The sequence below is a fragment of the Halichoerus grypus genome, chromosome 3 (assembly GCF_964656455.1).
Source record: "Halichoerus grypus chromosome 3, mHalGry1.hap1.1, whole genome shotgun sequence".
NCBI lineage: Eukaryota > Metazoa > Chordata > Mammalia > Carnivora > Phocidae > Halichoerus > Halichoerus grypus.
The window spans coordinates 68,388,448-68,400,991 of NC_135714.1; the positions used below are offsets into that span (position 1 = coordinate 68,388,448).

At 38.4% G+C, this 12,544-nt stretch overlaps 1 protein-coding gene across 1 annotated transcript in view; it reads left to right on the forward strand.

Annotated features, from left to right (window-relative positions):
• The first annotated feature begins 6,871 nt into the window (after window positions 1-6,871).
• The window catches only part of ARHGAP24 (Rho GTPase activating protein 24), a 750,039-nt gene continuing 744,366 nt past the window's right edge, over window positions 6,872-12,544 (forward strand). The window contains exon 1 of the mRNA XM_078068884.1: window positions 6,872-6,892. The gene's annotated coding sequence lies outside the window, so the exon portion shown is untranslated. The remainder of the gene's footprint in view (window positions 6,893-12,544) is intronic.

Sequence of the window (12,544 nt, forward strand, 5' to 3'; positions counted from 1 at the left end):
TTACTGGTACGCAGGGTTGCGGGTGACAGCAGGTCATGGGTTTGTGGCAGATGGATCAGCTGCTTTTCCACTCCCAACCCCAGCACAAGAGGAAGCTTTTTTTTTTTAGCTGAGAGACAAGGTTCTCACAAGACCAGAATCAGCCAGTGTATCAGAGGCAAGAGAAACTAACAGTGTTATAAAACATTACTTCACAAAGAAATTTCTTTTGCTCTTCCAGCCATATCATACATGAGTCTAAGTCTAGATTTCTAGGGACTTAACCAATCACTACAGTGCTACTCCGTGCTCCCTACGACACCTCGAAAGTTCATTTTATGATAAAGAGATATCCGGTTCTTTAGGTACTCTATCAGGTGATCTCTCTCTTTATCGTTCATTATGGAAAATTTAAAATAAAAACAGAAGAGAGAATAATGTAAAAAACTGATCATCCAGTTCCAAGAATTACCAGCATATGGCCAATTTTATTTCAACTATAATTTTTATATTCCCCTTCCCCTAATGGATTATGTTGAAGCAAACTTCAGATAGCCCATTAATTTATGTTAGGGTTTAGTGTGCATTGTAAAAAAAATGAGGACTATTTTAGCATCATTACATCCTGCAAATTAACAATTTCTTAATATCACTAAATGTCCACTCGGTATCCAGATTTCCCTGATTATCTCATAAATGTCTGTTTACAGTTGGTATTATTTGAATCAGGTCCCAAACAAAGTCCACAACTCATAGTATGTCTCTGTGCTTAGGGAGCACATCAAGACTTCTTTCTTTTTTTTTTTTTTTTGCACTATCATTTCCAAGATTATTACAATTTCTGTAGGGTTTAAGACCAGCCTCTGGCTTGAGCCAAATAATTATCTAAACAATAAGCTTTGTCAGTGTATACTTTAGAGTGAACAAACAAAATCAATAGAGTGAATATGAATTTAAAACAATATTAAGTCAAACTCAGAAAATGATTATGTAAAATATTAAAAAGTTAAATTATTGAATATAAATACAAAATTTATAATTTTATAGATTAATATTTGACATATCAAATATTATACTCTTAGAAATATGAAACCATATTCGAAAGATTAATAAATTCTAAATAACAGCTCTTCCTTCCTGTTTGTTTTTGTTTTGTTTTTTTTCCTTTTTTCACTTGCCCTTTACTTGTTGAAGAAAATAGGTCGCTTGTTTTTAGAATTTCCTACGTCCTGGTTTTAGCTGATTGCATTCCAGGAGGTGTCATTTACCGTGTTCCTTTCAACTCCTGGATTTTCTGTGAAAGAGCAGGTGGGCCTAGAGGCTTAATCAGACTCACCTTTTCTTTTGTGGCAAGATCACTTGATTAGAGGTATAATGTATTTCTTCCTGAATCACATCAGAAGGCTCAGGACATCTGGTTGTCATTTTTTTGTGATAATTGATCAGTGAGTTCAGATGTTGTAAGCTGATCCATCCATTATAACTTCCCCAACTGCCCTTCGCCTGCTGGTTTTACCAGCCTTTGCCCATTATTGCCTAGATTCATTATTTCATCAGGGTTGCAAAAAGGCTCTACTCTACTTCTATCATTCCACTTGTATTTATTAGCTAGAATTTATTCATAAGGTAGAACATTCTTTTATGGATTACTTCAATAATCTGGAGAACAGTTTGTATAGTAAAGGCAAGGCAACTATTTTATTTTTTTACTTCTCATTTTATTTATCTTATCATTTTGAGGCAACTATCAAGCCCTCATCTTGACTAATATACACAAGACGGTACACACAAACCAGAGCAATGACATAACACAAGGGAAAAATCAGAGACCTAGACACCTGGGAATTAAGGTGTCTCACCTTGTCATTGCGGGGTGTGTTGTAGTTGGTTATACCTGTGACATTTCTGGCACAAGAATTGCTCTGTAGGCTAAAGGAGTATCTTTAATTATGAAGTTTTATTTCTACATTTCCACAGAGAAATTCTCCTATTCCCATCATTTCTGGCATTATTAGGACCTCTGTCTGCTGCCTTTAATCATCATATACATTTTTAGTTCCTTTTTTAAAAAAGATTTTATTTATTTATTTATTTGATAGAGAGAGACATAGCGAGAGAAGGAACACAAGCAGGGGGAGTGGGAGAGGGTGAAGCAGGCTTCCCGTGGAGCAGGGAGCCTGATGCGGGGCTCGATCCTGGACCCTGGGATCATGACCTGAACGGAAGGCAGACGCTTAGTGACTGAGCCACCCAGGTGCCCCTACATTCTTAGTTCTGATAAATATATTTGTAATCTCACTTGCCATTCATTCTATTTCATGTTAGTTTCTCTTGTTTGTCATGGAAAAACCCACTGAATATTTTGTTCCAGTTTTTTGGAAATAAATCTATTTTTTTGAAATAGATGGTGGTGATCAAGGAGAGTATATAATCTCTTTACCTTGCCTTCCAAATTAACTAACCCAGGAAACTGCTTTCATTGAATTATCAAGCACTTATTCTGGGCAGAATAAATTATGTATTTATCTACTAATGTTTTTCCCTTTGATTCTGCTTCTTGTTAGTTAATGAGAACTTGGGCAACGCATCTTACCTCTCTAGTCTCAGTTCCTTCATTAGTAAAATTCACAGTGATAAACCCAACCCCAGGGTGTTCTGAAGAATAACAAAGATAATTTATGTGAAATAATCAATCATAGAGCCATTTTTAAAATTTTTTTTAAAAGATTTATTTATTTATTTTAGAGAGAGAAAGAGAGAGTTCATGCTCACACAAGTGGGAGGAGGTGTAGAGAGGGAGAGAGAGGGAGAGGCAGAGAATCTTAAGCAGATTCTGAGCTGAGCGTGGAGCCCCATGCGGGGCTTGATCTCACGACCCTGAGGTCATGACCCTGAGCGAAACCAAGAGTCGGACGCTTAATTGACTGAGCCACCCAGGCTCCGCAATCATAGTGCCATTTTAATACTCATTCATCCTGGTGAGTACTTATTGAGCTCCTTTCGTGGTAGCTTCTGTGCTAAGTTCTAAGGATATACCAATTAAAACAGACATGGCTGTTTTGCTCTCATAGAGCTTCAGTCCAAAGGCAAATATCAACATTAAAAATACAATTGCACTAAGTCCATAGATGTTCTGCAAATGATTGCTGAATTTGACTATTTTGTCCATTCTATTGTCGATTTATTTTTTCCCACTTAGAAGTTAATGTTTAGTTCTGGCTCATTATTATTTTCACTGTACACATGTCATCTTAGTTTTCTTTATTGGGTTCTAAAGAAGAGTATAACATTGCGTCTTACTGTAGCACTTTCTAAGCATTAAATACATAAGTGAAATCATGCTGGGAAGCATAGAATTTCCATTCCATTCATGCAATCATCCATTTATCAAATATTCAATAAGACTAGAATGTACAAGATGATTTCAGAAAAGATAGAGATGCTCAGACTAATTTGTTTTATAAGGCAACAGAAGTGAGTTAATCAGAATTAGGCAATGTTTGACTGGTCATTATTGACTGAAGATTGGATCAAATATTTGAGATGAAATATTTGGATCAATATGTCTGATTTAATACACTAAAAGACACTAATAACCTGAGACAGCTTAATCATAACTATAGGTAGGACTATGAGATAAGGAAATGAATAGGGAATGTCACCTGCCAGAATGGAACTGTGACTTCCTTTCCTATGGTTTTATAAGCAAAACTGTGCAGTTTTCTCAGTCATTGTCCCCATTCTCACCTCTATTTCTTTTTTCTTTTCTTTTTCATCTTTATTAACTGGCAAGCATATATTTGGCTTGCTTGTTTTTTGCACTCAGTAATATATTCTCTGTGAGGACATAAGTTATTCTTCAACCTATAGCTTAAAATATCTAAGTGTATGTGTGTGTGTGTGTGTCTTTGTGTGTTTAAGATAGTCATTGAAATGGTTCAGAAATCTAATTTCTCTTCAGATGTGCAAGTTGGATTCAGGCATATCTTTAATTAAATTTGTAGCTTTATTACTTTTTTTCAGGTGGTGATCAAGGAGAGTATATAATCTCATTGATATTTTAGTCCTTTTCCTCTTTTTCATAATTTGGTTACAATTCACTTTCTCTTCGTCATAATGTTCTCATAACATTTCTCTTAACTTTTACCTTTCGAGAGTGAGGGTGTGGTCAAATACATTCTTTTTTCTTTGTTTTTTTTCCCCCCTTTTCTTTTTGAGGGTTATACTTCTTGATTCCATTGATAGCAGATTTGGTTAATTGACTTTACCAATGGAATGTGCATGGAGTAACATTAAAGAGCCATCATGTAGTTCTCTCTGTTATGGGATCAAAATAAGAGCTATTCCTTCAGCCTGGGTCCCAGGATGAAGAAAGCATTCAGCAGGAACTGAGGCTAACACAGACTTAAATGACATTATTATTGTAAAAATGTCAGATTTTCAGGGCCATTTGTTACTGCAGTATATAACTTAGCCGACTAATACAAAGGAACCTGGTAGTTTCATTACTGTTAAGAGGCAGGTGGATGGGCTGTTAGTGTAACATAGAGGAAACAGTACATGTTTTGGAATTAGAGAGATATGGGTTTGACTCAGGGTTGAAATTTTTTTAAAGAGATTTTATTTATTTATTTGACAGAGAGAGACACATTGAGAGAGGGAACACAAGCAGGGGAGTGGGAGAGGGAGAAGCAGGCTTCCCGCGGAGCAGGGAGCCCGATGTGGGGCTCGATCCCAGGACCCTGGGATCACGACCCGAGCCGAAGGCAGACGCTTAACGACTGAGCAACCCAGGCGCCCCTCAGGGTTGAATTTTATTAGTTGTCAATACTTGGACTAGTTATTGAACTGTACGAACCTCGGTTTTTTCATCTATAAAACCACTTAAAACTACTAACTTTTCTGTGAATATTAAATAATTGTGTTAATGTAAGACTTACTGCTGTAACCAACAATTAAATGGAAACATGCATAATGACAAAATTTATAAAAGTTTATCTCTAAGAAAAATAAGTTTATTTCTTATTCACATAAACTGCAAAATGGGTGATCCTGATGGTTAGATGTTTTTTCTCCAAGCATTGATTCAAAGATTCAGTCTCCTTCCTTCCATCTTATGGCTCTGCTATCTGCAATGCATGGTGTTCAAAGTTTCCTAGGAACTATTTCCACTCCAGTTATCCAGAAGGACAAAGGAACATGGAGGATCTCAAGAAGAAGATTTTCATGAGGTAGGCATGGAAATGGTACATATTGCTTCTGCTCACATTCCAACAGTTAGAATCCAGTTGCATAGTCACACCTAAGTACAATGTAGGCTGGAAGTGCAGACAAATCTGCCTGAGAAGAGAAGGAAATAGGCTTGAAGAACAGTTAGTATTGTCTGACACAGTGATATATATGAAAGGCATGGACTACTAATGAGAACCCAGCAGATGCACAATAAACATTCTTTCCTGTTTGCTTCTCTGGGCTCTTTCAAGCCTTAAATAAATACCAAAAAGAGTTTACCTACTGGGGATCAGACACATGATATTTAAGATGGCATATATAAATCTTGCAGCCACAAAAAAATTCTAGTTCATGGGTCTTCTTGCCTGATAATTCTTGATATTCCCACAGCAACTTGCTTAGCGCAATAATCCTGGTTCTTTGACTATCAGAACTAGAGGTAATGTTAGGGGCATTCACTAAATGTTTTTTTTTTTTTTTTTTTTAAGATTTTATTTATTTATTTGACAGAGAGAGAGAGCACAAGCAGGGGGAGTGATAGGCAGAGGGAGAGGGAGAAGTAGGCTCCCTGCAGAGCAGGACACTGGGATCATTACCTGAGCCGAAGGCAGCCGCCTAACTGACTGAGCCACCCAGGCGCCCCACATTCACTAAATGTTTTGTTGAATGCCTAGCTGAATAAATATACCTCTCATGATTTTATAAAATATCATGACTGAACAAATGTTGTACCCTTTTGTGACGCATGCACTAAAACATGAGGAAGTATATTGGCTCTCTAGAGACTATTTCTTTGCCATCCAAGAATTGATATTTGACTTTTATATACTAAAGAAAATGTTTGTATTTCTAACATGAACTTAAAGCATTTTACACAAATTTTCAATTTTATTTTCATTGTTATTGAGTAATTCCCTTAAATTTACACTTTCATGACATTGGATACCCATGAAAGCTACTGATAGTTTCTGCTGGTTGAAATCAGGATTGTAAGAGTTTTTGCAAACATATATAGATGGTTTTGATTCTCAATTTTTTTTTTTTTTTTTTTTTTTTACTGCTACTCAGGTAGTGGGCAACTTATATTACATAATTGGGCCTCAATTATTTCATCCATAACACAGGATGAGAATAAACCTAGGGTGTATGAGGATAAACCTAGGGTGTATATCTCTAGTGAGTTTTAAATGAGGTATAATATGTAACACAATGAATATATTTTCAGGTATATAATAAATGCTCAGTAAATGGCAACTTTTCTATTACTATTAATCGCAGTGGTGGCACTAGTGATTATGGGGGTAATGATAATAATTTTCATAGAATAATAAACTATTACCGGGGAAAGGCCTATTTTTCTCAGAGACACACTATAGATGTGAAATAGGAACGATGTTTAAACATCTTTTCCGTTAAAAGCCATCATCCCCAGAGAACACATAGAGTGAGGTTGCTTCCTGTAATGCCCAGAGCAAGCTTTTGTTCTCACCTGAGTGTTTTGACATGGCGTAATTGGATAGTAAACAAATTATGTCACATGCTTGGCTTGTACTTCTTAGTAATTTTGAAAAGCCACTAGAGGGTGCTACTTTGTTAGGAAAATAAAAGCACCTCCCAACAGTAGCGTTCAGTCCGCCTTGGCCGCGTCTGGTGTTAAGGGGCCGCAACTGAGCTCTCTGCTGTGAGTATCCGGATACAATTTATTCATTTATCGTTTATGTCGGAAGTAAATAGCAACAGTTTAGGTAAGCCACAAAAGTTGATTCAAATAAAATCCTCGTCTTTTCTTTAAGTCAAGGTTTCTACCAATTCTGTATGGTAAAACTGTGAATATTTCTTACCAAACAAAATAGTGAGGTTGTATGACTTTCTTATGAGAGGTAAGCATGCTTTAATATGTATGTTGTGTTTTGACTGGATATCTGTTGCTTTAAGGTTGGCATAATGATTTTCTTCTGTCCTTGTTAGTTTTTATTATAAGGATCGGTGAAGATCTTCTTGTATTATTTTTGCCCTCTGAAAAATAGTATTTCAGTGATTCAGAGGTCACAAATATATTCAGGTGGGTGAGGTGCAGATAGACTAAGTGTGTGACCTTCATTTTCATTACTCTGGGTTTAAAGTTAATGTTATGTTGGTGACAGGTTGGATGAAGTGTCAGCTCCAATTATGAATAACAGCCTTAGTCTATAGTTCATATTCAGCAGCAAGTGCATCTTTGTGGAGCCAATCATCTAAGGACAGAACAGTCAGCACAGGGTTTGGTCAAAGGTTTCTGCAGATTAACTATTGTCCTTTCAGCCAGCCATGAGGTAATGATAGAGATGGAAGAAGATTGTCAGTCATTGAATGAGAGGAAGATGGGGAGACCTAAAAGAATTCTGTTTTTCAAATAGAAATGAACTATACAAAAATTGGGTGTTTACGGTGTATACATTTTTCATCCCTGATAGGAGAATTAGCTTTTTGAGGGATATTTTTCCACTACTTATTACTTCTGAGATATGAGTGGAAGAAAGGGTTTTTGATTTGACGTGCATAAGTGAAAGAACAACTAAAAAGTTTCAGACAAAATTATCTGGAAGAGCCCAGCTCCTCAGGTCTTCTGAGCTCCCTTTAGTCAAGGAAGCTATTCAATAGTCTGGACTGGATTTGATGATTAAACGGAACATAAGGAACTGGCTCACTGTGTGTGTGTGTGTGTGTGTGTGTGTTCATGTCTGTGTCTCTGTGTGTGTGTGTGTGTGCACGCAATCTGGACACATCCTCTTCCTTATGACTTCAAGAGGTCACATCGGTCAAGAACTCAGTCTTATCCTATTTTAATTTTTTGTGTTAATGCAGCTTCTTTAATTTATCTTTGGGAACAGTTTTTGTTGAGTTAGGTAGTTATTGGTGATAGTGGGGGAGAAGTTAGGAATCTCTGATTATTATTTGCCATTGAGATATTTTCAGTTCCAAACTTCAAACCCTGTACAAAGAATTGGAGACTGGCAACAATTGGATGGCACTAAAATATGAAACTGATTTTTTCCATCTTTTTCATTAACGTAGATCATGTCTTTCTTTTCACTCTAGTTTATTTGAAGATAGGAATAAAATGGAATGGGGTTATCTCATTGTCCATATTAGGGGAGTAAGGAAACCTTTCTCTGGCTATCAGAAAGGTAATTGTCAAGTCTGGGTTGAGTTTTTACTCAGAAAAATATCTTTGTTTTAATTTTCCAGCTGTATGAGTGCATGCATTACAGAAAATGATGTTGAATTAGAAGGAAGGTGGAAGTTCTAAGCCCTCTGAGTCCGATCTGCCAGTCCTAGTGGTGACTAATGGCTTTACATTGAGTAAACCATGAACATAACTAAGCTTTAGTGGGGTTTTTAAAAAGATTTTATTTATTTATTTGTCAGAGAGAGAGAGAGAGCACAAGCAGGGGCAACGGAGTGGCAGGCAGAGGGAGAAGCAGACTTCCTGCCGAGCAGGGAGCCTGATGCGGGACTTGATCCCAGGACCCTGGGATCATTACCTGAGCCGAAGGCAGACGCTTAACTGACTGAGCCATCCAGGTGCCCCTGTTTGTTTTGTTTTTGACTTTTTTTTGTAGGAAAGACTTGTGTTGATTTGGTTTGTATCAGAGGATTGTTAGGAGCGACATAAAAAAAAATACCCTAAAACTATAAAGGCCAGTAGAACTGTTGCCATGGTCTGTGACAATATGGTCATCAAAATGGGTTTTACTAGATTCATTGAACAGTATTAGGAAAATACCCTGCTTGTTTCCCCATTCCTAGATCTTTCTTTAGCATTCCAGCTTCTCACCTATACATTGCTGTCTCGCGAATAACCATGTTTATGTTTCAGCCTGATAGCAGATGCTAAAGGTGTGATGATGAGGGAAGTAGAAAAAGGTAGTTTGTCTTTTTTTTTTTTCAAAGATTTTATTTATTTGTCAGAGATAGAGAGAGAGTGAGCACACGCGTGCACAAGCAGCAGGCAGAGGGAGAAGCAGGCTTCCCACCGAGCAGGAGCCCGATGTGGGGCTCGATCCCAGGTCCCTGGGATCGTGACCTGAGCCGAAGGCAGACGCTTAACTGACTGAGCACCCAGGCGCCCCAGAAAAGATAGTTTACTATCTCCTCATGTAGTATACAGCATCACTGCCAACACCCCACAGCTGTGCTTTTGCTCTTGCTTGTTTCGTAACTTTTATGTGACCCAACTCCTGCTTTAAGGCACATTGTATTCTTGGTCTCTTAACTTAGATGCTCAAATAACTGCATGGGATCCCCTTTGCAGACTTAAAACCAAAGTGGATGTAAAATTGGAAATACTGTACTCGAAACTCTTATTTTTCGCTCAGATGTTCTCATTTGAAAATTTGAGGAGGCTAAGGTTTTCCAGTAGCTTCCGTTGGCATAACTCCATGGCTCTGAAACTCTGGATATAGCCTTCCCTTTATTACTCACTGGACTGAATATTGTCAGGGAGTCCTCTTATTTTTCTTTGTACATCCTTAAGGGAAGCCCAGTAAGGGCTAGCTTTGGTTTCCTTGACTAGATAATAATGCACATTTATACATATGTATACTTCAATCTTACCCATATGTATGGGGTAAGATAGATGGACATCAAAGAGGTCAAAATACTGCCTTAAACTTTATGATTGATAAAATTAATATTGGAGAATATGACTTGGGGACATGGCAACAATAGTCCCTTAATACCAAACTCCACCTAAAGGCAGGATGGAGAGCATACATTCTCTCAGAGCAGCTGTGCCCTTGAGGATGTGGGGAAAGCGGCTGAGCTACACCTAGCTAGTTCTCTCCCAAACTCTTCAATCAGTTAACTGGGGTGAGAAATCTTGGAAAAACCCCATTACAGAAACCTGAAGGGAGGAGAGGATGTCCCCCCCAACTCACACCGCAAAATACTCTCCAGGGGTCTGTTTTCTTACGTTATGGAGCTTAACCATCAAGCCTATAGAAAGCAGGATCTGTGCTATTGTCTTAGGGGAGAAAACCTACAGTCTACCAGGACAGCCTGCTCCCACCATCAGGAGGCTGTTGCCCTCACTGATCTCTGACTTTTTGTGGATCTGCTTGGGACACTGGTAAGAGGGACATCTTATTCCCCTAGAAGGGTCTAAAAGGGTCAGTCTGTATTAAAGCTGAAAATTCTCTCCCCTTTCTATTCCCAATCCAAATTATTATTCACCTTCATTAGAGATGATCAGTGCAGCCTGAATAGCAGCTCTGGATTTTGGACTTATTAGAGATTTTGCAATGATATCAAATGACCACATGGAGCTATTCCAGTAATAACGTGCCAAAAAAATTGGACATCTAAAATTAAATATAAATCTCTGCCCATTTTTAAATTCCTCAACAAAAATCAAAGTTCAAATTTAAATGGTACAAATGAATTAAAACCCAGAGTCAAATTATTTTACCTTTGTGGTTGAAAAGAAAGTAGTGAAAAAAAAAAATCATCCTTGCCAATTTCTGATTCTCATCAGCTTCAACAGAGATTTCTTGATGGCTGGAGAAGATGAGTTTCCTTTAGCAGCTGCAGCCTGGATTATTTCTCATGGAATGGGTGTAGTTCCTTTACAAGTTCAGAAATTGCATTAATTCATTTCCAAGTTTCTGATGTACCTAAATTTTTAAAAAGGGATTCATAAGATTATTACAGCATTGGCTCCACTCCCACCAAATTTAGAGAGAAAAAAAACTAATCCCCTTAGAGGCGTTTTTCCAGGGAAAACGGTGTTCTCCAAACTCAATATTGAATGATGTTAAAGAGTCTAGAAGAGGTTCAGTGAGATCTGAGAACAGGGTAGATTGTCTTGATTTTAATCTGATCAAGATGCCACTCCATCTGTGCCCCATTTTCAGAATGCATGACTTGGAAACCTGAATTCAACTGGGAGAATTCAGGTATAAATATATTACCTTTGGCCCTTGGGAATTTCCGGATCTTGAGAGGAAAATCCATCTGTGAACAGGTTGCTGCTCTTAGAAAAGGATATTTGAGACATGCTGGGCAAACTACGGAATTTGCCACAGTTTCTACATTCTTATTTGGCATGCTGTTGGGCCTTTTTTGGGGGCATCCTGATGGTGATTTCATCCAGTGAAAAGTCCCCACTCTCTGTGAGAAGGTGGGTGATTCCACTGCTCTTGCTAGGAAATTGCTTAGCCTTAAAGACTCTTTCACCTAGAGAAAGTTTCTTTCTTTCTTCATCCTTATTCCAGCTGGAGAATCATCTTCGGCAGATTTCTGAACTCACACTGGCGTTGCTATTTTTTGAAGCTTGTATCTTTAGAGGAGTTTAGTGAGGACAGGTATCTTTTTGTGTTTTTCAAGAAAATGTTACCTGGCACACAAAATTTAAAGCTAAGCCCTCAAACACGTGTGCTCCGAAAGCACTCCTAAAATGTAGGCACTTGTGCACTTAAAGACAATGCCTACGTACATGGTTGAGAAACGTAGTAAAATCAACAAAAACCGTTTGACCTGTTGTCCACACACAGTAGGTAGTTCAAGGTCATGCTGTAGCAGCCAGCTTCTGGAGGTTTGTTTGGCCCATGTGACTTTATTTAAGGCCCGGGGAGCCCTGACTATGTAAAAAGAGCCCCTCACTGTATAAAAATAGCCTCACACCTGTGGATAAGCCACCAAAAGCTGCAGCTTCCCACCAAATGCAAAATCCTGTAGTGACTGATCTCTTGAAAGTCCAAAATCCAGAGCTGCTCTTCAGGCTGCGCTGATCATAAGCACACCATGCAACTGTGAAAATCAGTTGCATGGTGCAATATAAGCCCTTGCCAACCACAAAAATCAACAACTGACACAGTGTGATGCCACCCAGTGCCTCATAATTCAATGTTATTTTTGCTCCCTAACTCGCACACCATGCAATATTCTATTTCTGAATATTCTGGGTGCAGGACAGCACACCCTAACACTCCCTTGATTTGACCTTCTAAATTGTGGGCAGAGGCAGAGCCTGCCCTCTAAACCATGGGATTTGGAATAACAGAACCGAATGCCTACACTCTGTAGTCAGCTGGATCACAAGGGAGTGGCAGGCAGAAGGAGCTGGGAGACACATCCAGTTCTTTCCTCGAACTACTAATCAGATACTCACTCCACTTCATGCACAAGAAGCTGTAGGTATTTAGGGCAAATCTCTCCTCGTGGAAAGCAGAGGAGGGGAGAAGTTCTATTCCCCCTTAACAGGACTTGATTGGATTTCCCCCCTGTGGCCTCCTTTGATAGCCTGTTCTTGAAACCAGTTTCACTCTTCAGAATGAAAAACCCAAGCCAAACA